Below are 23,774 nucleotides of genomic sequence, written 5' to 3' on the forward strand. Positions count from 1 at the left end.
TTGGAGCCCCCCAAAATAAAGTTTCTCACTGTTTCCATTGTTTCCCCATCTATTTACCATGAAGTGATGGGACCAGGTGCCATGATTTTAGTTTTCTGAATGTTGAGTTTTAAGCCAGGTTTTTCACTCTCCTCTTTCACTTTCATCAAGAGGCTTTTTAGTTAGTCTTCACTTTCTGTCATAAGGGTGGTGTCATCTGCATATCTGAGTTTATTGATATTTCTCCTGGCAATCTTGATTCCAGCTTGTGTTTCATCCAGCCTAGCATTTCACTTGGTGTACTCTGCATATAAGTTAAATAAGCAAGGTGACAATATACAGCCTTGACGTACTCCTTTCCTGATTTGGAACCAGTCCATTGTTCCATGTCTGGTTCCAACTGCTGCTTCTTGACCTGCATACAGATACCTCAGGAGGCAGGAAAGGTGGTCTGGTATTCTCATCTCTTTAGAATTTCCCACAGTTTGTTGTGATCCACACAGTCAAAGGCTTTGACATAGTCAATAAAGCAGAAGTACATGTTTTCCTGGAACTCTCTTGCTTTTTCTATGATCCAACAGATGTCAACAATTTGATCTCTGGTTCCTCTGCCTTTTCTAAATCCAGCTTGAACATCTGGAAGTTCACAGTTTATGTACTGTTGAAACCTCCCTTGGAGAATTTTGAGCATTACTCTGCTAGCATGTGAGATGAGCGCAATTGTGCTGTAGTTTGAACGTTCTTTGGGATTGCCTTTCTTTGGGATTGGAATGAAAACTGACCTTTTCCAGTCCTGTGGCCACTGCTGAGGTTTCCAAATTTGCTAGCATATTGAGGGCAGCACTTTCACAGCATCATCTTTTAGGACTTGAAATAGCTCAGCTGGAATTCCATCACCTCCACTAGCTTTGTTGCTAGTGATGCTTCCTAAGGCCCACTTGACTTCTGACTCCAGGATGAGCCCTAGATGAGTGATGGTAGCATACTATTAAATATATACATTTTCTTTTGGTTTTCAGTTCAGTTCAGTTCAGTTCAGTCTCTCAGTTGTGTCTGACTCTGCAACCCCATGAATTGCAGCACGCCGGGCCTCCCTGTCCGTCACCAACTCCAGGAGTTCACTCAAACTCATGTTCATCAAGTCGGTGATGCCATCCAGCCATCTCATCCTCTGTCGTCCCCTTCTCCTCCTGCCCCCAATCCCTCCCAGCATCAGAGTCTTTTCCAATGAGTCAACTCTTCGCATGAGGTGGCCAAAGTATTGGAGTTTCAGCTTTAGCATCATTCCTTCCAAAGAAATCCCAGGACTGATCTCCTTTAGAATGGACTGGTTGGATTCCTTACAGTCCAAGGGACTCTCAAGAGTCTTCTCCAACACCACAGTTCAAAGCATCAATTCTTCGGCACTCACCTTTCTTCACAGTCTTTATTTTATTTTAAACTTTTTATTTTGTATTGAGGTATAGCCAATTAACCAGCAATGTTGTGATAGTTTCAGGTGAACTGTGAAGGGACTCAGCCATACATATAGATATATCCCTTCTTCCCCAAACTCCCCTCCCATCCAGGCTGCCACATGACATTAAGCAGAATTCCATGTGCTCTACAGTAGGTCCTTGTTGATTAACCATTTTAAATATAGCAGTGTTCTGGGTAGCAGCAGCCAAGCAAAGACTCAGCTGCTTGGTTAGAGCCTGAAAGTCAATTCCTCTCAGTTGTTGAATTTTCAACTCATGAATTTCTGTGGTCCAGAGAGCAAAAGTTCCTCAAAATTGTCTACCACAAATAAGCAATGTTAAGAGTAACTTGCATGGTGCCTCTTCAGACCCTAGCTCAGACAGTTTTGGAAAAAGCCTCCAAGAGCCCAACCAGCTCAAAAGTAGAAGAGCTGCTATTCGTTGGATGCCAGTCAGGTAGAGAGAAAAGCTGATGTAATTTTATGAATTGAGAAGCTTGGCCTATAGTCCAGGTGATGCAGGATCATTTGACTTCTAGTAGAGTTGACCATAACCTTGACTAGACGGATCTTTGTTGGCCAAGTAATGTCTCTGCTTTTCAATATGCTATCTAGGTTGGACATAACTTTCCTTCCAAGGAGTAAGCGTCTTTTAATTTCATGGCTGCAGTCACCATCTGCAGTGATTCTGGAGCCCAAAAAGTCAAGGCTATGGTTTTTCCTGTGGTCGTGTATGGATGTGAGAGTTGGACTGTGAAGAAGGCTGAGTGCCGAAGAATTGATGCTTTTGAACTGTGGTGTTGGAGAAGACTCTTGAGAGTCCCTTGGATTGCAAGGAGATCCAACCAGTCCATTCTGAAGGAGATCAGCCCTGGGAGTTCTTTGGAAGGAATGATGCTAAAACTTAAACTCCAGTACTTTGGCCACCTCATGCGAAGAGTTGACTCATTGGAAAAGACTCTGATGCTGGGAGGGATTGGGGGCAGGAGGAGAAGGGGACGACAGAGGATGAGATGGCTGGATGGCATCACCAACTCGATGAACATGAGTTTGAGTGAACTCCTGGAGTTGGTGATGGACAGGGAGGCCTGGCGTGCTGTGATTCATGGGGTTGCAAAGAGTCAGACACGACTGAGTGACTGAACTGAACTGAACTGAACTGAGAGTTGACCAGAAGTCTGCTTCTAGGCAAGACCAGTGTTTCTTTTTTCCTAAGAAGTCAGTTTGAATGCTCTAGGGTGAGGGATCAGGCCATGTGTTTCAAGGGAAGCACAGATGGAACAAAGCTGGACATGAGCTGTTAACTGCTAAAGCTGGAGGTTGGTACATGTGTTCATTACATTAATCTCTCTACTTCTGTTTATGTTTAATTTTTTCCACTGCAAAATGTTACAATAAGAGAATTCAAGTCGCGCACACACACACACACACACACACACAGCCTGACTGAAGCATTTGGTATCCAACCATAGACTACAGATACTCCTGTGGGCCTTCTACATCAATCCTTGAATCAAATTAATCACCAGCAGAAAGATTATCCTAGATGGATCTCATTAATTTAAATTCCAGTGGAAAAGCCTTTTTACCAAGTTAATTTTTCATGTTATATGCTTAGCTTTTATCAATGGTGGATGTAAGAGATACCCTTATAGAGAATGTACATCTTTTATACAGTCAATGCAAAAAGATATTACATTGTTGGATGTACATTCTAGAATTGAGGTTTAATCTGATTCAGGTATATTTTCCCAGGAATAATCCTGTATAAATGGTATTGCATACTTCTACCAGAAGGCATCTAGTGACCAGTTTGCCAACATGTGATGGGACAGTCTAGTCTTTACCTAGACTCATTATTTCACTAGGCATTTGCAAAATGATAACATTCAGATTATATCATCATCACTTCATTTGTTTGCTGGAAGACATCTATAAGAGAAACTTTTTCTTATCACCCTAGAGTTCCTCTCCTCATGGAATGGCTGGCATGCTTTAAGCCTGGAAGATGCTAAGAGTGGTTACCACCTTCCTCAACCTCAGCAGAACCTTAGTAAACTTCTGAAATGGAGAGGATGGCATTTGGACAGAGCAGTCTGGATGAACTCATATAAATATGTCCTGGAGGGAATATAGAAGTAGATGAATAAACAGGGCTGGTTTAACATTGCCTACTTCAACATTAGTGAGTTTGCCCAAAGTAACAATTTTGGCTTTGATGTAAGTTCTCTAGAACTTTTTTTAAACTATGTGAAACAGTTAGTTGTACACTAAGGCCTCTTCTGTTTGGTTGAGACACTCAAGTCCAAGTAATAGGAGAAAGGATGTGGTCCTGGTGTCCAGGGTAGAAGCTGTGACTAGGACACCTCTATAAATCAGGAGCAGTGTTCACAATGACAAAGATCCTGAGTTATCTGAATCCAAATCTTAGCTCTGTAACCACCAGTTATGTGTCTATGAACAAGGTATTTGACTTCCTTGAAGCTCAGTTTCTGTAATTAGGGTTGGAGACTGTGATCTACCTTTCAGTCTTGCGTACATTAGAGATAAGATAAGCCAAGCACTTTGCCCAGCATCTGGCACAGAATAGATACTTGCTAAGTAGACCTCATCATCATTTAGAAGTAATTCAGAAAAAGGCAAACAACATGTGATACCACTTATATGTGGAATCTAAAATATGACACAATGAACTCATCTAGCAAAGAGAAGCAAACTCACAGACACAGACAATAGTCTTGTGGTTGCCAAGGGGGAGGCGGGGTGGGAGAGGGACGGACTGAAAGTTTGGTGGTTGGCCGGGAGGGAGAAGGAGAAGGCGTAAGTAAACAAATAAATGGAAGAAAGACAAAGGAACTGCTTAATGATCAGACTAAATAGTCAAGTCGGAATTGGGGACCATCCCTAAATTCAGGGCTGAACACAATGGGTGGCAAAACAGCTTCTGGAGCAATCACAGGGGCTACATTTGAAAACTGTGCAAGGTCCCTACTGGGGAGAGTTGTATGTCCACCAAATCCAAAGACGTTGTTGCAGGGTTGTAAAGTCAGGGCAACTCTCTAGTCAGCTACCAGTAGAAATCAGAGTTCTCACTGCACTTTCAGAAGCCATTTGGTGAGAAATATGTCCAAATGGTGTCTGCTGAGATGCTAACGACTTCTTTCAAGCTTTCTCACTGATGTTTGCTGTATTTTAGCTTTTAAAATAGAAACTTAAATGAGAATTTGAACTTAGCTTTCTGTGGCTTCCTTTGTATTTGGTTTGCTTATCAACGACACCAATTTTAGTTTCCTAGCAGCCTTTGCAATACCACGAGATTAGGTTGATTAAGCCTTCTAGGCTTGCGGTCAGTTCAGTTCAGTTCAGTTGCTCAGTCGTGTCCGACTCTGCGACCCCATGAATTGCAGCACGCCAGGCCTCCCTGTCCATCACCAACTCCCGGAGTTCACTCAAACTCACATCCATCGAGTTGGTGATGCCATCCAGCCATCTCATCCTCTGTCGTCCCCTTCTCCTCCTGCCACCTATCCCTCCCAGCATCAGAGTCTTTTCCAATGAGTCAACTCTTCGCATGAGGTGGCCAAAGTACTGGAGTTTCAGCTTCAGCATCAGTCCTTCCAATGAACAACCAGGACTGATCTCCTTTAGAATGGACGGGTTGAATCTCCTTGCAGTCCACGGGACTCTCAAGAGTCTTCTCCAACACCAGGCTTGTGGTAGATGAGGCTAATTGCTGTTGGTTCCTGGTCTGAATGAGGTTGGGAGGCATATGGCAAAACACTCTCAAGGCAGGTAGAGTAGGGTTGAAAGGCTCCTTAGAAAAGTAATTAATGGAAGATGTTGGAATCTCCTCTTTCTACCTTCAGTATATTCTTACGTATCTTGGTACCATTTTTAAGCAGAGTTCAGAGCTCCCTACAAACACCCCTATTGCACCTTAGTTTTTTTAACCCCTTAATTGTGCCACTGCGGTTATGAGCACAGAGTAGGTGGTTCAGTTATGGAAGGTCTAGTCTAAGATTTCCAAATCTTTGTTGGCGATAAATATAGGAGTCAAGAATAGCATTGGAACTGGGATTCAGATCCTAATTTGCCAGTCCCCAAAAGCTGTGGTCTTAAACACTCTGACTCAAAGAAGAGTGTGCATATGTTAGTCTCTCAGTCGTGTCCGACTCTTTGTGACCCCATGGACTCCCCACAGGCTCCTCTGTCCATAGAATTTTCCAGGCAAGAATACTGGAGTGGGTTGCCATTTCCTTCTCCACAAAGAATAGTAGACTAATAGTTCATTAGGGAGCTGACTAAAAATGGGGAGAAATAAGTTCTCATTGCCCGTGTCAGGCTCAGGAAATGTGTCCTTGACCCTGAGAGCCCTGGGACTGGCTCTGTGGTAATTCTCCCTCCAGTCTTTTCCTCATGATCAACAAAGAAAAAGACCAAAGGGTCCTCTATTCCAAAGACAGAAAATTAATTTCAAAGTCCAAAGTGAAACTCACTCAGACTCTTTGCAACCTCAGGGACTATACAGTCCCTGGAATTCTCCAGGCCAGAATCCTGGAGTGTGCAGCCTTTCCCTTCTCCAGGGGATCTTTCCAACCCAGGGATCGACCCCAGGTCTCCCGCATTGCAGGCGGATTCTTTACCAGCTGAGCCACCAGGGAAGCCCAAGTCCAAGTCAAAGTCCAAGGCCCTTGTTAAATTCCAGAAGGAAAGTCAGCACATTGGCAATGTTGTACTGGGAGCCATGTGATACCCCAGTAATGGAGAGGATGTTCAGTTATTGGGGGAAGGGGCTTCCCAGGTGGCCCACCGATAAAGAATCCACCTGCCAAGCAGGAGATGGTGGTTGGATCCCTGGGTCAGGAAGATCCCCTGGAGAAGGAATTGGCAACCCGTTCTGTACTCTTGCATGGAAAAGCCCATGGACAGAGGAGCCTAGCCTGCTGCTGTCCAGGAGGTTGCAAAAGAATCAGACAAGACTGAGTGACTAAACAACGAACAATATGTGAAAAACCCAGGAAGTCAGGGATAATTGATTGACTGCTGGGGCAAAGTGCACCTGGCCGCGTGTCTAATTCTTTGAACAATATTGGCTTCTGGGCTGGGCTGGTCTGAGCTGAACTCCAGTAAAGCTAACCACTTCCTCATTAGCTCTGAGACAGGGTGACCTTCCTCCAGACCAGCTGAGAGAGAGACTGGATCCAAGTCGGCCAGGTGATGCTCTCCCTCCACGCCGAGAAAGGTCAGGGGGATGTCTAAGAGGATACCAGCTGGGGAGGAGATCTGGGTGGAACGTGCTCTAGGGGGTAAAGTAGTTGGTGTTATCTGGGAATGGAAATGACACCAGGGCAGGTTTCGCAGCCAGGGGAGGATTCCCAGGGAAGGAGCTCTCAGAAAAGGTGGGGTGAAGGGACAGCTGGTGGGAATGATGTCGGGGTGGGAGTGTGGATGTTTGGGCTGTGGTTCTGTGAGCTGATGCGTCTAAACTGCCTCTGATTCTGGTGCCTGGTGGATAAGTAGAGCCGCATAGGAGAGGCACCCTGCGGGTATTAAATGCTCTCAGCCCTGGGTAGCTATGAAGTGCTCTGATATATATATATATATATATATATATTTTTTTTTTTTTAATTCACACCTGGATTCAAGCCTTGCTGAGTCTATTTTTATCTTCTTTTTTTCTCGGTTTCTTTATTTGCAAAGTAATACAAATAATGACCTCACAGCATTGTTGTGAGGGTAATACGCTGAGACCAGTTAGGAAAGTGCCTGACAAAGGGCAGGCCTTGGATCGGTGAGTCTCAAGCTCAGCTGAGCCTTTGGTACCAAGGAGAACATAGAGATGGCTATTGTCAGATTACCAAACGCCAATCCAATTAGAATCACTTTGCTTCTGTGCAGCCAGGGTTAAGAAGCTCAGTACTAAAAATTAATTGTTTTTGGAAAGCTCAGAGGATAGAAAAGAGTGGTGGTTTTTGGTTAACTTTTAGTCAAGTCCTGTGTTGTTAACTGTGATTAGTTTGCTTTTGTATAAAATGGTAACTTGGAGAAGGTACAGCCACCTCTGGCTTGTAAATCAATCTGATTGGATATAGCGCTGGTTCTAGGCAATCCCCTTTGCTTCTCACACTTAGGAGCAGAACTGGGAAGATATGGGAGTAAAACAGTCTCTTTGGAGCCTTGCCTCTGGGACTCACCGGACAGGACCACGGGGTTTAAAATAGGGGCACAGTGTGAGTGAGACTCCAACAGTTTAATCAAAGACGGTCTGGGGCCTCCCCATGCTTTGTGAGGGGACCTGGCATAACCTGAGCACTCATCGGTGACCCTCAAGAATCTTTCCCCAGTGGCTTCCCTCTTTCCTCCTCCTTCAGGCTTCTCCTGAAGAACAGCAAAGTGGATCTCAGGTGTGAGATTTCATTCCTGGATTTTCTCATGTAGCAACTGGAAAATTTCAGGCTTAAGAAGAGAGAGCTTTTCCAGAAATTCTCTTGCGTTATTATTGTGTGCGTACGTGACCCTAGGCTTAATATTACCCTGAGCCGGAAGACCAAAGGAAGAAAAAAATTTCTCTTTTGTTTTCCGAGTTACTAGATTTGGTCACGTCGAAAGAAAGTAGACTTCCCTTTTTGGGGGGCAGTGAATTCAAAGAGTTTCTCTAGTGCTGAACTGACTGACCTGAAGCGCTAGGAGAGAGACGGAAAGGCCTGTGGCCACCTGGTCCTCTTTTCCTTCCTTCTTTGCTCAGGGCAGAGAACTTTCAAGAATGGAAATGTTCTTATATACACTTTTAAAAGTAAAACATAGAAGATGAGATCAAATAATAAGTAAAATAAGCAAAACAAATACATTTAGGTGAGACTAACATGATTAAAATCCCTCAAATCATCTATGATAATAGAACACAATGAATTTGTTCTGAAGTTCTTTGTTTGAGGTAACTGGAAATGTTTAAGCCTGTGTCTTGTATTTCATATCAGGGTGAGTTTGGCTGCAGGAATTACCTCTTCCTTTTTTTGGTAACAGCTTTACTGAGATAAAAATTAATGTATGTAAAAGTTACCAATTTAAAGTCAGAACTCAATAGTTGTTTTTAGTATATTTACAGAATCGTGCAACCGTCACTGCAACCAATTTTAGAATATTTTTATCACTACGAAAAGAAACCCCATATCCTTTAACATAAACTTCTAACCCCATCGACCCACTCCCTGACCTCAGGCAACCCTGAATCTACTTTCTAGCTCTATGAACTTGCCTGTTCTGGGCATTTCACATGAATGGAGTCATACAGTGTTTGGCCTTTTTTGTCTGGCTACTTTTACTTCATCTATGTTGTAGCATATGCCAGCTCTCCATTGCTTTTTGTGGCTGAAGAATACCCTATTACGTGGATACATCACATTTTGTTTATCCGTTTGTTGGTTGAGTGGACATTTCGTTGTTTTCACTTTTAGTTATTATGCATAATGCTGCCATGACCACTCGTGCACCGATTTTTATGTGGACATATGTCATTTTTTTCTTAGATACATACCTAAGAATGACATTGCTAAGTCAGATGGTTTAAGTTTTTGAGGAAATTTCCAGATTTTTTTTTTTCCAAAGTGACTTTATCATTTACATTCCCACTGAGTATACAAAGATTCTGATTTCTCTATATACTCTCCAATACTTGCTATTATATGTCCTTTTTGTTATAGTTATCTTAATGAGTATAAAGTAGTATCTTACTGTGGATTTGATTTACATGATGTTTATGCCTAATGATGTTGACCATTTTTTCATGTGTTTGTTAGCTATTTGAATACCTTCTTTAATAGTATCTGTTCTTAACCTTTGTCTATTTCTGATGGATTTTAATCTAGTTATTTTTGCATTCTAAGAGTTTTTTTTTAAAATGTGTTCTAGCTACAGCTCCCTCCTCAGATATGTGGTTTACTCTCATCCTGTGGGTGGCCTTTCCACTGTAAAAAAATAAAATTATTTTTCTTTATTTGCTGCACTGGGTCTATGTTGCAGCACGTGGAATCTGGTTATAGTTGCAGCACGCAAACTCTTAGTTGTGGCATGTGGGATCTGATTCCCTGACCAGGGACTGAACTTGGGCCCCTGCACTGGGAGTGGGGGGTCTTAGCCACTGGACCACCAGGGAAGTCCCCCACTTTTAATAGTGCTCTTTGAAGCACAAATTCTTAACTTTGATGAAGTCCAATTTGTTTTTCTATTGTTGTTTGTGCTTTTGCTGTTATGTCTAAGAAACCATTGCCAAATCCAAAGACATTCAGATTTACCACTGTTTTCTTCTAAGAGTTTTATAGAGTCCCTAATTTCAGGTCTTTAATCCACTCTGAGTTCATTTTTCTGGATGGTATGATATAGGAGTTTTGACTTCATTCCTTTGCATGTGGGTATGCAGTTATTTCATCACCATGTGTTGAAAATACTATTTTTCTCCAGGAAATACTTCTTAAGAACAACATTTTCAGAGGCAATTCCAATGTTTTGTTTTCCCATGAGAAACCCATAAGTAGAGAAGGCAATCCAGAGTTCACTGAGCCCTCGTGTCCAAGTCACGGAGTCCTTCCTAGGCAAGGTGGGTGATTCCCAGGCGTATTCACTGCCAGCCTCCTATTTGTACCCATGACAGGAATTACCAATCAATCACAGCACCCTGGCTAAGGCTTGGTGACTACCAAGGCTAACATGAAGGGGTAGTGTTCCAAGAGATTCAGTTTGGGAGAGAGTGAAATGGTGAGGTCAATTTCGGATATGTTGAGTTTGTAGTGCATTTGGGACATATAAAGGGAGCTTTGGCAATAATTGGTTGGTGTAAAAAGACTGAAACCCAGGCCAGGGGGGTGGGAATCTATGCTGAGAGACTTGAGACTTTGCTGTACAGATGGGAACAGATCCAACCTTCTAGAATGAGTGATAAGGTGAGATAACCTGGCATTGACCCAAGGAGTCTGGTGAGGCTACAAATGGGACTGCCAGAGACTGGCTCGAGAAGTAGAAAAGAAATCAGAACAGTATTTGAAAATAAACTAAGGATAAAGGGCAGTTCAGGGAAGGCTATTGATAGTGTCACATGTTGTGAGAGATCTGGTAAAGTGCAGCGTTTCTGATTATCAAACGGGGTTGTTATCGCCTTTGTGAATGCAGCTTCCATGGGATACTGGAGGTGGAAATAAGATGCAATAGTCTGAGCATTGAACTGGATGTAAGCCAAGACCAATGCTGGTGAAATCTGGTAAGAGATACAGAGATCAGACTCAGAAAAGCAACAAGATTATTGTAATTTCTTGGAATTAAGAAAAAAATTTGAGGTCAAATGAAATGTTCAGTAGACTGTGAAAAAAATGTCTGAGGCAAGATAAGCATCTTTGTGTTTGCCAGATTCAGTCTACATGGACGACATCAACTCAACTGCAGTGTTGTCTGAGACAGGTCCTGCAGAAATGGTGGGGGAAAATTATTATCAAGGACAGATCTTGTTAAAGAATATTTACTCGCAGATAGAGCACAGAATCACTAAGCTGTGTTTCTCAGAGAAGGGTCCATGTGATTACTTGCATCAGGAATCCAGAGGGGTTTAAAAAAATATTGATCCCTGGGATGCATCTGTGATCTCCTGAGTCAGGATCTCATCATAGGAGGCCCAGTTTTAATAAACTGCCCATAGTCAGAAAGCTCCAGAAAGCATTTGTCCAATCTATGTCTGATGTGGATAGTTATTAACCATTCCAGTCATAGGGTTCTCCAGAAGTTTCCTGATGGGGTAACTGGAGCCAGATTAAGGACCTAGTGCCTATTAGGACCAATTGCCTCCTAGGCAATTGTCAGAAGTAACCCTCTATAGATGGAGTTAAAGTATTCCTGAAATAAACAAATGCAAACCGGATCCACTTCTGTCGAAATTGAAAACAGGGAAAAAACTTTTCATTAGCTTCAAACTGTCTTTTTTGAATATTTTTAGGATGAGCACAGGTCATAGCTAAGATTTTGAAACTTCATTATGTATGGTTCAGTGTTTTTTTCCTTGGCGTTAGTGTTTTATTTTAATATCTAAGTCTTAAATCACTTAGTAATTCCTTAGAGTGTTCTGGTTTGGGAAATTGCCTGAAATGATAACATGAAAAACAATAAAAAGCCCAAATTCAAACAAACTCAAGGACAAGAATAAGGGCAATGTAAGAGTGGGGACTATGTTGCTTACATTTATCAGAAAATGGACACTGCCTTGGCCGGTGAAAGGAATTAGAGAAAATTCTGCTTTGGTCTAAAACATTCACCAGCAGAAAATTAGTTTCATGTCATTCCACTAAATAAATGTGGAAAAAAAGATGTAAAACATAGCCTTGAGAGGATCCAAAATCATTCACGTATCTGGGTTCCCATTAGCCTTGGTTGGGCCTGCATGCAATCCTGACTATTTGGAGTTATTGAATTAAATAACTCAAAAGAGTTTAATTCTAAAAAGTATTTACTGAGAATTTCCTGGTGGGCTAGTGGTTAGGCCATTGCACTCCCACTGCTGAGGGCCCAGGTTCAGTCCTTGGTCTGGGAACTAAGATCCTGCAAACTGCATGGCTTGGTCAAAAAACAAACAAATAAAATAATAAGAATTTATTCAGTGCTAATGGAAGACAGTTTCTGCCACCAGTAACATGGGTAAGACAGATATTAAGTAATTAAAAGTATTATTATGTATATGTATTATATAACTCCTATTAGATGAGGCTCTATGTTGATAGATGCATGATAAAATGTTCTTAAAATGCATGATATGTAATGCAAATAAAGTCCAAGTTAAAGTGCAAGCAAATGAAAAATGGAAAAACTTAGCATTCATAAATTTATTTTGAGCTTTAAATAATAAGAATATTAGAAATGTAACATTCTTTGAAATTTAAGAACCATTTCTAATTTTCATCAAGCTTTTTTTTTTAATTTAAGTTTATTCATTTCAATTGAGGCTAATTACTCTTCATCAAGCTTTTGTCTGGGAGGCTATCCAAACTTTATTCCTTGCTAACTAGCTAAGTAGCACAGTCCATAGATCAAACACTGCTTATATATTTTCTATGGCTAATGTTGGAGGAATGGTTGCTGCTGCTGCTGCTACATCAAAAAAACACTATTAATATTAATTGTTAATATGTTCTAATACCATGAAGCTGTTAGTCAGAAGTATTTATCCTAACTTTTCCAGTTGTTCACTTGTTTCCATCATATAAACAATTTATATCTACTTTGCTCTGATAAAAGGAATTAGTAATCTTTATCACCAACCTAGATAGCATATTCAAAAGCAGAGACATTACTTTGCCAATAAAGATTCGACTAGTCAAGGCTATGGTTTTTCCTGTGGTCATGTACGGATGTGAGAGTTGGACTGTGAAGAAGGCCAAGCGCCGAAGAATTGATGCTTTTGAACTGTGGTGTTGGAGAAGACTCTTGAAAGTCCCTTGGACTGCAAGGAGATCCAACCAGTCCATTCTGAAGGAGATCAGCCCTGGGATTTCTTTGGAAGGAATGATACTAAAGCTGAAACTCCAGTACTTTGGCCACTTCATGTGAAGAGTTGACTCATTGGAAAAGACTCTGATGCTGGGAGGGATTGGGGGCAGGAGGAGAAGGGGACGACAGAGGATGAGATGGCTGGATGGCATCACTGACTCGATGGATGTGAGTCTGAGTGAACTCCGGGAGTTGGTGATGGACAGGGAGGCCTGGCATGCTGTGATTCATGGGGTTGCAAAGAGTCGGACACGACTGAGCAACTGATCTGATCTGATCTGATCGATTAAAATTTCCTTATTATTACTGTCAGTGTTAAACTATTGAACTGGAAATGCCTCATTTTTACATAAGAATGGGTTCCTAAAATGCAAAGGTGTTCACCCTGAAACACAGGGCAGAATTTAATCTAGAATTATAAATCCAGATGACTTTAATCTAGAATTGTAAACCCAGATAATTTTATAACTTATAAATTTAAATTTAATGTATGAATGGTGAACACACAGCTCTGAAAACTATGCTAACCAATTATCATGGAGAGCACAAGAGAAGCCTTTATAATACAGAGATGTAATTACCTGTTAATTTCTCTGATGGGTGGTTTTGGCCTTTTTAGAATTTAATCAATCTGACTTGAGAAGCTGCTGCTGCTACTGCTGCTGCTAAGTCGCTTCAATTGTGTCCGACTCTGTGCGACCCCATAGACGGCAGCCCACCAGGCTCCCCGGTCTCTGGGATTCTCCAGGCAAGAACACTGGAGTGGGTTGCCATTTCCTTCTCCAATGCATGAAAGTGAAAAGTGAAAGTGAAGTCACTCAGTCGTGTCCGACTCTCAGCCTACCAGGTTCCTCCATCCATGGGATTTTCCAGGCAAGAGTACTGGAGTGGGGTGCCATTGCCTTCTCCGGACTTGAGAAGCTAGGAACCTAGAACATAAAATATATAAAGGGAAGCCCACTTTAGGAACCTGGCTATCTCCCATCAGGAACTGGGTCACACAAATGGATTTCTTCCTAAATGGAACCAGAAGAAAAACAAATTGGCAAATTCAACAGCTGTGGTGGTGAATAGGTTAGGCTTTGAATCAGACAGACCAAGGCTGGAGTCCTGATTCTATAATTTTGATCATTGCTAAGAATCAGTGATTAAAAGTGGTACATATATACACATTCTTTTGAAGAAAAGCTTATAGATTTAAACGTACTTTTTGCATACATTATTAAAAAGTACCACAAGTTTCTGAAGAAGAAGCAAAGTCTGAGCAACACCTTGAAATTTTTGTCATTGATTCAGGAAGTAAAACACACAAGTGAAAGTTCTTTGATCTTGTGGAACAAGGTCATTTGATTTGGTTCACGGGAGGGCAGAGGTGTTAAGAATGTGAGAGTTGCTTAGCCTCACTGACCTCATTTTTCTAAATGTAGCTATGTTGTGAAACAAAGGAAGAAGGATCCTTGCTGGGCCTGCCGGTCCACCGAGCATGCTGACTGCTGACCCACAACCAGGTGATTTCACTTCAGGATCCCCGAGACAAGTGAGGCTTAGTCTTCTCAAGGGGATCAAGAAGGAAGAAGCCCATCTAGACAGTGGGCTGTGCTCTTGTGCTTTGACTGTACCAGATGCACACTAGAGACAGATGGAGAACGCAATGCAGCTCAGGAGCGGCCCAGAAATGAGTATCAGAATGACTATCACATTTGACATAAAAGCGACCTTGATCCACATCTTTAGTGTAGGTTTCCAGAGTGACTGAGGGGTGGGAATGAGGAATCCGTCAAAAAGAGCCCTTGACTTTGGAAAAGGCCATAGGCTTTTATTGTTTAATTGGAAACCTCATTTTGAGTGGAAAAAGTGGTAACTTGTTCTTAGTAAGTCCAATCTCAGAGAGTGAGAAAAAGGACTTGATTTGTGTTTTGGGGGAAGGCTACTGCTGGCTGTTTCATGCAGACTTTGAAGAGGGCTTCAGAAGCGGGTGCTGTCAGATTGCACCCTGGGTTGCACTGTCTGAATCATTTCCCCCGTCTCTTGTGCCCGGTTATCAGTGAACTGAGTCATTGCTCAGACATGACATCCTGTACTGGTCTGTGTTTAAGACGGAATCTACACAAATATCTGTTAATTATTCTTCTGTGCCAAGTGGTGGGAAAGAGGACTTCCTCTCTGGCTCACTGGGTAAAGAATCTACCTACAATGCAGGAGACACAGGAGGTGCGAGTTCAATCCTTGAGTCAGGAAGATCCCCTGGAGAAGGACATGGCAACCCCCTCCAGTATTCTTACCTGAGAAATCCCATGGACAGAGGAGCCTGGGGGGCTACAGTCCACGGAGTCTCCAAGAGTTGAAAACGACTGAGGGACTAAGTGCACAAGGGTTGGGAGAGCAAAATATGGAGGAAACTCAGAGATGTCAGGGAACTTACACTCTACAGACAGTTGAATACACAGAAAGTTTTTCCATGCTAACTTCCTCTTGTCTTCTATTTTATTTAACCTACATTCTGATATTCAGAAACTTGTTCTGAGATGTATTAGATGTGAACGAACCGCTTTTGGTACAAACACATTTCTTTCCTGGATGACGATTCCATTTATGACATCTGATGAAAATCAATAAAACCAGTCGATGGTTAATGTTTGACTGAAGGGGAAGGGAGAGGCTGGGGAAGCAGAGCCGTGCACTGGGTGTGGCCTCTGGGGAAGACACTCCAGTCCCAGCAAGGGTCCCAGCAGCTCAATGGAAGAAAATAACCTTTAACCACCATTTTTGTTACTTACAGAAAGGTAAGCTTTGGTATGTCTTAACTATGCTGATAATGTATTTCTTTAAGGAGAGCAGAATAGATGGCGAAGGGCCTTACTTAAGTTGCTGGATAAAAGTATTCCTTGAGGGGTGCTGGGTAGCATTTGCTGGGAAGAAAAGTTAATTCCTAGTGTAATAAGTTATGCTTCTGGAGCATAATTTCTTTTGCAGGTTCTTTTGATTAGTCTATATCTTCTATAAATCCATTTCATGAAGTGGTTTGGGTTAAGTCAAGCTTGGGAGTAGAATTAAAGGAAAGCATAATTCTTTGGATGTTTACGTGTGGATCACACCCATTCTTTTCAATTAAAATATAAAAAAGTGCCCAGCCCTGAGAGGACCTGGGACTCTCATACTCTAGAAATCAGGGCCAGAATCTCATTTTCACAAAGTGTCATTTCTCAGGGGTGATCTTTAAAAACTGTGCATTTTATTTACTTCTTAGAGAGCGAGATTCAATTTAGAATTCATAGGACTGCCTGGGACAGAGCAGAGAAAAGGAAATGCATAGGAGGAAAAAAAGTCCTTTGTTAAAAGTAGTGGAATAGGAATTGAAAACAGAAAGACGGATCTGCCTTCCCAACTGGGAAAGCAAGGTTGGTGCGTGTATCGGTCAGGTTCTGGTCCTTCTTTCGGCCACATCGATGGGTGTAATATCAGCTAACGAGTGATTATTTTGAGATATCAAGACATGTACAGCTTGTCAGTATCTTCAAAGGTCCAGTCCCTGTCTTTGTCCCAGTTTTTTATTCATTGTGAGTGACTTTGAAACAGATGCCCTCTGGGCTGGCAGACGCCAAGCAGCAGACGGGCAATGCATTCTCTAACATTTTCTTGTCTTTCTGTTTCTTCAAAAACTCAGATAGCAAGAGAGGAATAATTTGAAAGAAGAAGAAAGCATATGTTTCGATGACATGGAAAATGGATGGCATTCACCCCTCACCAGGAAATGAAATGAGTTTTGCTGAGTGAGGGTTTATCATGGACTGTAGAGTATATAGTTTATGAGTCTTCAGGGTTGGGCAGATGGGTTAGGCCAGTTTCATCATTTACCAGCCAGCAGACACTGAGCAGATTGCTTAAGCTCCCTGAACCTTAAATTTCTCACCTACAGAATGGAGATACCTTGCCTCACCAAGTAGTTATGAGAATAAGTTAAAAATTAGATCAGCATGTCAAGAACTCAGTACATAGTTTGGCACCCAATAGATGTTTAATGAATGTTAACTACTTTCCATGAGAAAAGATGTTGACTCTACCTTTTAAGTAGGTGATGCAGGTCAGACTAAGAAGTTGCTCTTTTAATCCCTAGGGAAAGAAACCAACAGTAATGTTGCAGTAACTACATCTACCAGTATGCAAGGGAGAAACTGATTCTATGCCAAAGAAGTGGGGTCCCAAAATATGAGATAATGAGAAAACACTTGAGTTTTGCTTTTTTTCAAATGAAGCATTTTAAAGCACGTCTGATTTTTCACATACATCTTGGGTGAGAAGGGGGTGTGGTATCCTCTGAGACTTGCTAAGATGTCCCCTAGGAAAAGTCATTGCTGTCGTTCAGGATGAAGATTGCATTTCCAGTACCTCTTCCCTTCTTTCATAAAAAGGCAAAATATACCCCGGCAACAACTCGACTTCCTGTTTGTTTGTCAAAGGAACTCTCTGGAAAGGAGAGTGGGGTCCCCCTTTTCTTCCTGGTCAAGAGAGGTGACTCTGCTCAGGAGGAAAGCTGAACACCGCTGTGCTCCTTTCTCTGAAGGCTGACAAGTGCCTTTATGGCTGTTAGTTTACACAGGTAGAGACATACAGTTTTATTTGTTAGCATGAAGTTGTATTCCTTCAGAAATCCCTGGTGTCGAATTTAGCAGGGGTAGTTGTTCTGTGTTCTCCTGCGTGATTAAACAAGAAAAGAGGTACTGAAGTTTGTTAGGGGAATATCAATCTACCTAGTTGTTACTTGTGAGAACAAACAAGGGTGTTTATTTAGGTATAAGAAGTGTTAAGTTAGCAAAAGCAGATACTCACCCAGTGGTTGGGGTTTAAACTCTTGTACACTCAAGCTGAGCTTTTCACTTACGCGTGTGTAACAGACCAAGCTGTCCATGGTTATTGTGTATGTGACACAAATAAAACCTAATTTGTCTTAATATTCTGTAAGACCGACATTGAATTCTCTCATCCATGATATTCTGAATCAATGATTTCTTACTGCATTTTAATTATTTTAAAGCATTGTGTTTATGAGTGAGAGGCAGAGAAATCGGAAGGGTAGACTTGTGCCCTTAGGGAATGTTAAACTCAGGATGAGCACATCTTCCTCACGCAGAGGGTTCCATGCTTGGTCTCTTCGATCAGACTGATGCTCCTTCCTCAACCTCCCTGAGCTGTTCTGCCCTGTAAGATGACATCAGGTCCTGCCTTATGGGAACGTTGTGAAACTAAATGAAATAAGTCATCCAAAGTACATAACTTAGTAAATGTTCACTAAATGCTAGCTTTTTTTTCTTTTTAAAGGTTTCAATTATAAAAAACCAACTCATAAGTGAGTTTTCATAGTGGTAAAGCACCCTTTACGAAGATAGAATTAAATTTATTTTCCCCTTATTCTCTTGCCCATCCCAGTTGTCAATTACAACTTAATTACAGAATCAGAAAGTTAGCCTGCCACACTTGAGGAGGACTGCACATTTTTGTTTTTAGAGCCCTTGTCTGAAGGTCACCTCGTACATGAGCTAGTATTGTAGCAAGTCTTTTGTTTTGTTTAAATCTCAGGGTTTAAACCATATGTGAAAGTTAAAGTGTTAGTCACTCACTCACGTCCGACTCTGCGACCCCATGGACTATAGCCTGTCAGGCTCCTCTGTCCTTGGAATTCTCCAGGCAAGAGTACTGGAGTGGGTTGCCATTCCCTTCTTCAGGGGATCTTCCTGACCTAGGGATCGAACTTGGGTCTCCTGCAATGCAGGCAGATTCTTTACTGTCTCTCCACCAGGGAAGCCCTTAAATCATATGGGATGGGATCTAATTTAGATTTACCTCATATTGAATTTCTAAGGCCAGAATGTATTATCTTGACAAAGTATTCACCTGTGCACTTCTTAATACACAAAGAAATGTTGTATAAAGCATGAAGAAACACTTTGTCAAAAATAATTAAGATGCTCTTTTGAGAAATATTGATTTCTACTCTCCTTTTGGTGGCTCAGTCAGTAAAGAATCTGCCTGCAATGTAGGAGACCCCCTGCAGCATAGGAGAGCCAGGTTCAATCCCTGGGTTGGGAAGATCCCCTGGAGAAGGAAATGGCAACCCACTCCAGTATTCTTGCCTGGAGAATTCCATGGACAGAGGAGCCTGGTGGGCTACAGTCCATGGGGTCACAAGAGTCAGACACCACTGAGCAACTATACAATGACAACAGTCCTCCTTTTAGGCTAGAAAAGACCCTTGTGATGTTGTTGTGCTAGATATGGAGGAAAGAAGTCCTATCTCTGCCTCAGGTTTCTGAGGTGGAAACCGAAACACCTTAGAGAACTCAATACTGTCGTCCTTACTGCCAATCTGCTTAAGTCATCCAAGTACCATGGGGGTGAGTCGCCATCTGTGACCCCATGCAAGGGCCTCCCTTCCCTCTGATCTCCTCACCCCAGCTGCCCTTTTCCTAGCTCACTCTGGGGGGAGTGCTGGGTGGAGGTAAGTATGAGCACACTTCCTGAAATAGTCCTTAGAACTCATTATTACTTTCTTTAATAATTAGGTTTAAAATTTGTATTTAAGTCAATCAGAGAAATTTAACATATTTTAAGAGGAGCCCTCTACCCTCTCATAAGACTGTATAACCAATTATTCACCTACTGATTAAGTAAAAAAATCACCCTCGATTTTGCATACGTGTAAATACAGATTTTCGTATGCTGAAAGATGGGCATATTTCAATTGCAAAATTCAGTGAGAGAACAAAGTGCCTGCCTTTATGTGTGCATTGGGTGGGGAGAGGGCAAGCCACCCTTCCTTTTCCTTCTTTGGACCTTCCTTCCTCCTTTCTAATCAGCATGAAGTGGAAGGCAGCAGCCCAGATTTTACACCTTCCTGTTTGTTTCTAGCTTATTATTAGCTGCTTTAATTTGGTCCTTAATTTGCCAAGAATGCAAATTGGTCAGATCCTCTTGTGGTTTTTTCTAAACCTTAAGTGATATAATGGGTGCCAGAGATTTGTGAGCAAGAAGACCACAAAGATGGGCATGATTGATCTGAACATTACTTGATGAACAATGTGAGCAAGCTTTTAATCTGATTTTTATTCATATCTGGCCTTGCTGTCCAATTTATGCTGCTCTTAGCAATATACAATGCAGAGGTGAATTAAATGGCTCACAGAATATTTGGCTCTATTATTTGGTCCTGATGGTGTTATGAATTCTAGTCACATTCTTTCCTTGGCCACATCACCTGTGATATTGCAGAGCAAATTTTGCAGCCCTCTCCTTCTGTACCTTTATTGTTCTTTGGAAATGCATTGTCCAGCCTTAGAGCATGGTGAATTACTTTAATTCAAAGCCTTTAACTTTTCTTTCTTTAAACAAAAAGGATGAGTATGGCTGACTTGATTTAAGGTTTGCCTATCACTTAGCTTTTTGTAAGAGGGGGAAGAAAATCAATGCTTGTGTATTGATTTACTTGCAGGTTTGGAGACCTGGGACCTAGAAATTCCTCGTCCTTACTCAGATAAATGGGGAAACGACAGGGGAGTCTAAAAATACCTCTTGGAGGCACTGGAGCCCAGCAGGAGACTCAATCAGCTTGGAGTGGAGCCCCTGGGATGCAGTGGCCACTGCCTATATAGTAACTGGATGAGGCTCCATCTGAGGCCACCTCTGTCTTAGGATGGCAGTGCCTTTGTCAGTCAAAACTAGGGCCCCTTGATGTATTAGTTTGGTAGGGATGCTATAATAAAGTACCACAGATAGAGTGGCTCAAGCAACAGAAGTTTATTGTCTCACAGCTCTAGAGGCCTGAAGTCCAAAATCAAAGTGCCTGAGGGGCTGACTCCTGCAGACAATGAGATCTGCAGCCTCTTGCCTTGGCTTGTCTTTCCCTGTGGCCCTTCAGATTGTCTTTCCTCTACGTGTGTCTCTGTGGCCAAGTTCCCCCTTTTGATGAGGACACCAGTCATATTGGAGCAGACTCACTCTGACAACTTCATTCTAACCGCATTACTTCTGTGAAGACTTGAGTCTCCGAGTCAGATCACATTCTGAGGTACTTGGCAGTCAGGACTCCAACATGAATTTTGAGGCAAGGGGCATCCTTGCCATCACACTCAGCTCAACTGAAAACTAAGAAACTAGGGGGGTGAAGGTCAGGGAGTGAATGAGGAGAGGGTACGATAGAGAAATAGTTGTGTGGTAGGAGCTGGATCTCCAAGGCTGATGGTCCTCTGAGAAGGCGGACGCATGTTAGTGTCTGAGGAGGAAGCGCCGCCATGGAGCGAAAAACAAAACTTTTTGAAATTTTAGCAAGATACGTAACCGACTCAGTGACACCAGGAGTCTTATTTGTAAGGATGTTCGTGCTTTCAGAGAGACTAATATATGAATGAGCGCATAGGTGTGAAGTTAGCCAGACGGTGTGATCTTGGACCAGTGTCTTGTGACTTCTTTGATTTTTGATCTTTATGAGGTAAATTTTTTTACATTAAAAAATAATTTCATATTTATTTTCAGCTGTGCTGGGTCTTATTGTTTTGCGGGCTTTTCTCTAGTTGTGGTGCCCCTTCTCATGGCAGGGGCTTCTCTTGTTTCGGAGCACAGGCTCTAGGGCCTGGACTCGGTAGTCGTGGCTCCCGGGTCTAGAGCACAGACCCAGTAGTTGCGACACATGGGCTTAGTTGCTCCAAGACAGGCAGGTGGGATGTTCCCAGATCAGGGATCGAACCCATGTCTCCTGCATTGGCAGGTGGGTTCTTTACTGCTGATCCACCAGGGAAGCCCCTTTAAGAGATAAATTTTAACAGCGTCTGCTTCATAGGGTTCTTACGAAAAATCAATAATTATATAAAAGTCTCAGCATGTGCTGAGACAAAGGGCTTCCAGGAAATGTTAGCTGCCTTTGTGTCGTTATCCTGGCTGGACACAGTTTCAGGACATGGAGGGGTTTCAGTGTTTTCTGGGCTGTGGTAAGTTAAACGAAGCCGTCAGCCCTAATTGTCAAGGCCAGCAGCCCTGATTCCGCGTTTGTAAATTGTTTACGGTTAAAGCAACTGGTGGTGGCTTTTCAAAACTCTCCCAGACCTCTGACCTCTGTTGCTAAGGATGTACTTGGCCTCTTAGATAGTTGCATAGAAACTGTGTGAATTTAGTCTTTGTGCCTGAGGGAAACTCTGACAGCAAAAATTCCTAGTAGAGGGTTGGATCAACTGTTTCAGATAGTTCAGACAAAACATCACTGAATTATCTGGAAATCTACTCCAATCCTTTGCCAAGTAGGGTTGGTGAAGTAGTCTACCAAGTGTGTATGGCTTGGTGGTTTTAGGCAATTTCAGTTACAAACCATGGTTTCCCTCCAGCCAGGATGTAATATTCATTAGTGAAATTATGTCTGTGTGAAGAAGAAAGATAGGCGAGACTTGTTTGTGAGGACGGAGTCCTCCTCTGGCATAATCCTAGCAGTGGGGTACCTTGCCTTGGATCATTCAGACAAAGGCTTTACTTGGCCGCTTCTTTTGGCCATGAGGGTGTTGTTGTGAAGGCTGCGTCTCGAGTATCCTTGTGACCAGGGCCATCGAAAGCTGGGAATTGTGACAGGAACTGTCTTGTAGGACAACATTTAAAGTTCTGACTAATAAACTTGGGTGGCAGAAGGAAATTTTATTTGACAAAAAATATTAACTGTTCAAAATATTCACTTATTGAGGTCCCCAAAGTAGATACTATTATCCTCGCTTTACAGAGGCGAGTCGGTGGAGGAGCCAGGGTCCAAACCAGCCAATCTAACAATTGCATTGTGTGGCTGATTCATCCACAAAGAAATCACGAGACCCTAGGCATGGGAACGGAAAGCAATTACTTCTGTTTCCCACTGGAAACCTTTCTGTGAGGGGTGAAACCAAATGTAAATAACAAAATAAAGGATGAGTTTAATGCTTTGTTTACTTTTTAGGTTTCATTAAGCACCTCAAACGGTGGCCTGTTTGAGCATCTAGCTAAAATAAGGCATTTATTTTAATTTGCTTTTCTGCCATTCAACTTACATGTCTTTGGAAGCTTGGAAGTGCTAAGAAATCATTTCAAGTGCAGATGGTATATATCGATCAGTTCTTAACCTATTTACTGAGAAGAAATTTGTTTGTGTATTTAAAAGAGAAATAATCCTTATCATCAACAATAAAAATGTATTACTGTGCATCAAAATAAATCTTTAGATCTTGTTAGTTTCCTTTAATGTTTTCTGTTTATTCTGAAAGCTCTTACTAATTTGAGAAATTCATAGAATACCAATGTTGCTGCTGCTGCTGCCTTGCTTCAGTCGTGTCCGACTCTGTGTGACCCCATAGACGGCAGCCCACCAGGCTCCTCCGTCCCTGGGATTTTCCAGGCAAGAGTACTGGAGTGGGGTGCCATTGCCTTCTCCGATACCAATGTTAGACAATCACAAATGTTTCAGAATTTAATAAACATCTGTTGAGAGTGTAATATATGCAAGCCATAGTATGAAGAGCTGGGAGAGGTTAAAAATATATAATTTTAAAATAAGGCCTCTGCTTTGAAGGATTTTGTTTTCTAGTAGAGGCAGCAACACAGACATGTAAATAAGCGATAAAAAATAAAATGCAGGTAGGAGGGGCTTTGAGAAGGCAGTGGCACCCCACTCCAGTACTCTTGCCTGGAAAATCCCATGGACAGAGGAGCCTGGTAGGCTGCAGTCCATGGGGTCTCTAAGAGTCGGACATGACTGAGTGACTTCCCTTTCCCTTTTCACTTTCATGCATTGGAGAAGGAAATGGCAACCCACTCCAGTGTT

The 23,774-nt window shown here is 42.1% G+C and overlaps 1 protein-coding gene across 1 annotated transcript in view; it reads left to right on the forward strand.

Moving 5' to 3' along the window:
• The first annotated feature begins 6,594 nt into the window (after window positions 1-6,594).
• CDH17 (cadherin 17, LI cadherin (liver-intestine)) overlaps window positions 6,595-23,774 on the forward strand; it is an 88,818-nt gene continuing 71,638 nt past the window's right edge. The window contains exon 1 of the mRNA XM_010833511.1: window positions 6,595-6,677. The gene's annotated coding sequence lies outside the window, so the exon portion shown is untranslated. The remainder of the gene's footprint in view (window positions 6,678-23,774) is intronic.

This window comes from Bison bison, unplaced genomic scaffold (genome assembly GCF_000754665.1).
Source record: "Bison bison bison isolate TAMUID 2011002044 unplaced genomic scaffold, Bison_UMD1.0 scf7180017863702, whole genome shotgun sequence".
NCBI classification, from domain to species: domain Eukaryota; kingdom Metazoa; phylum Chordata; class Mammalia; order Artiodactyla; family Bovidae; genus Bison; species Bison bison.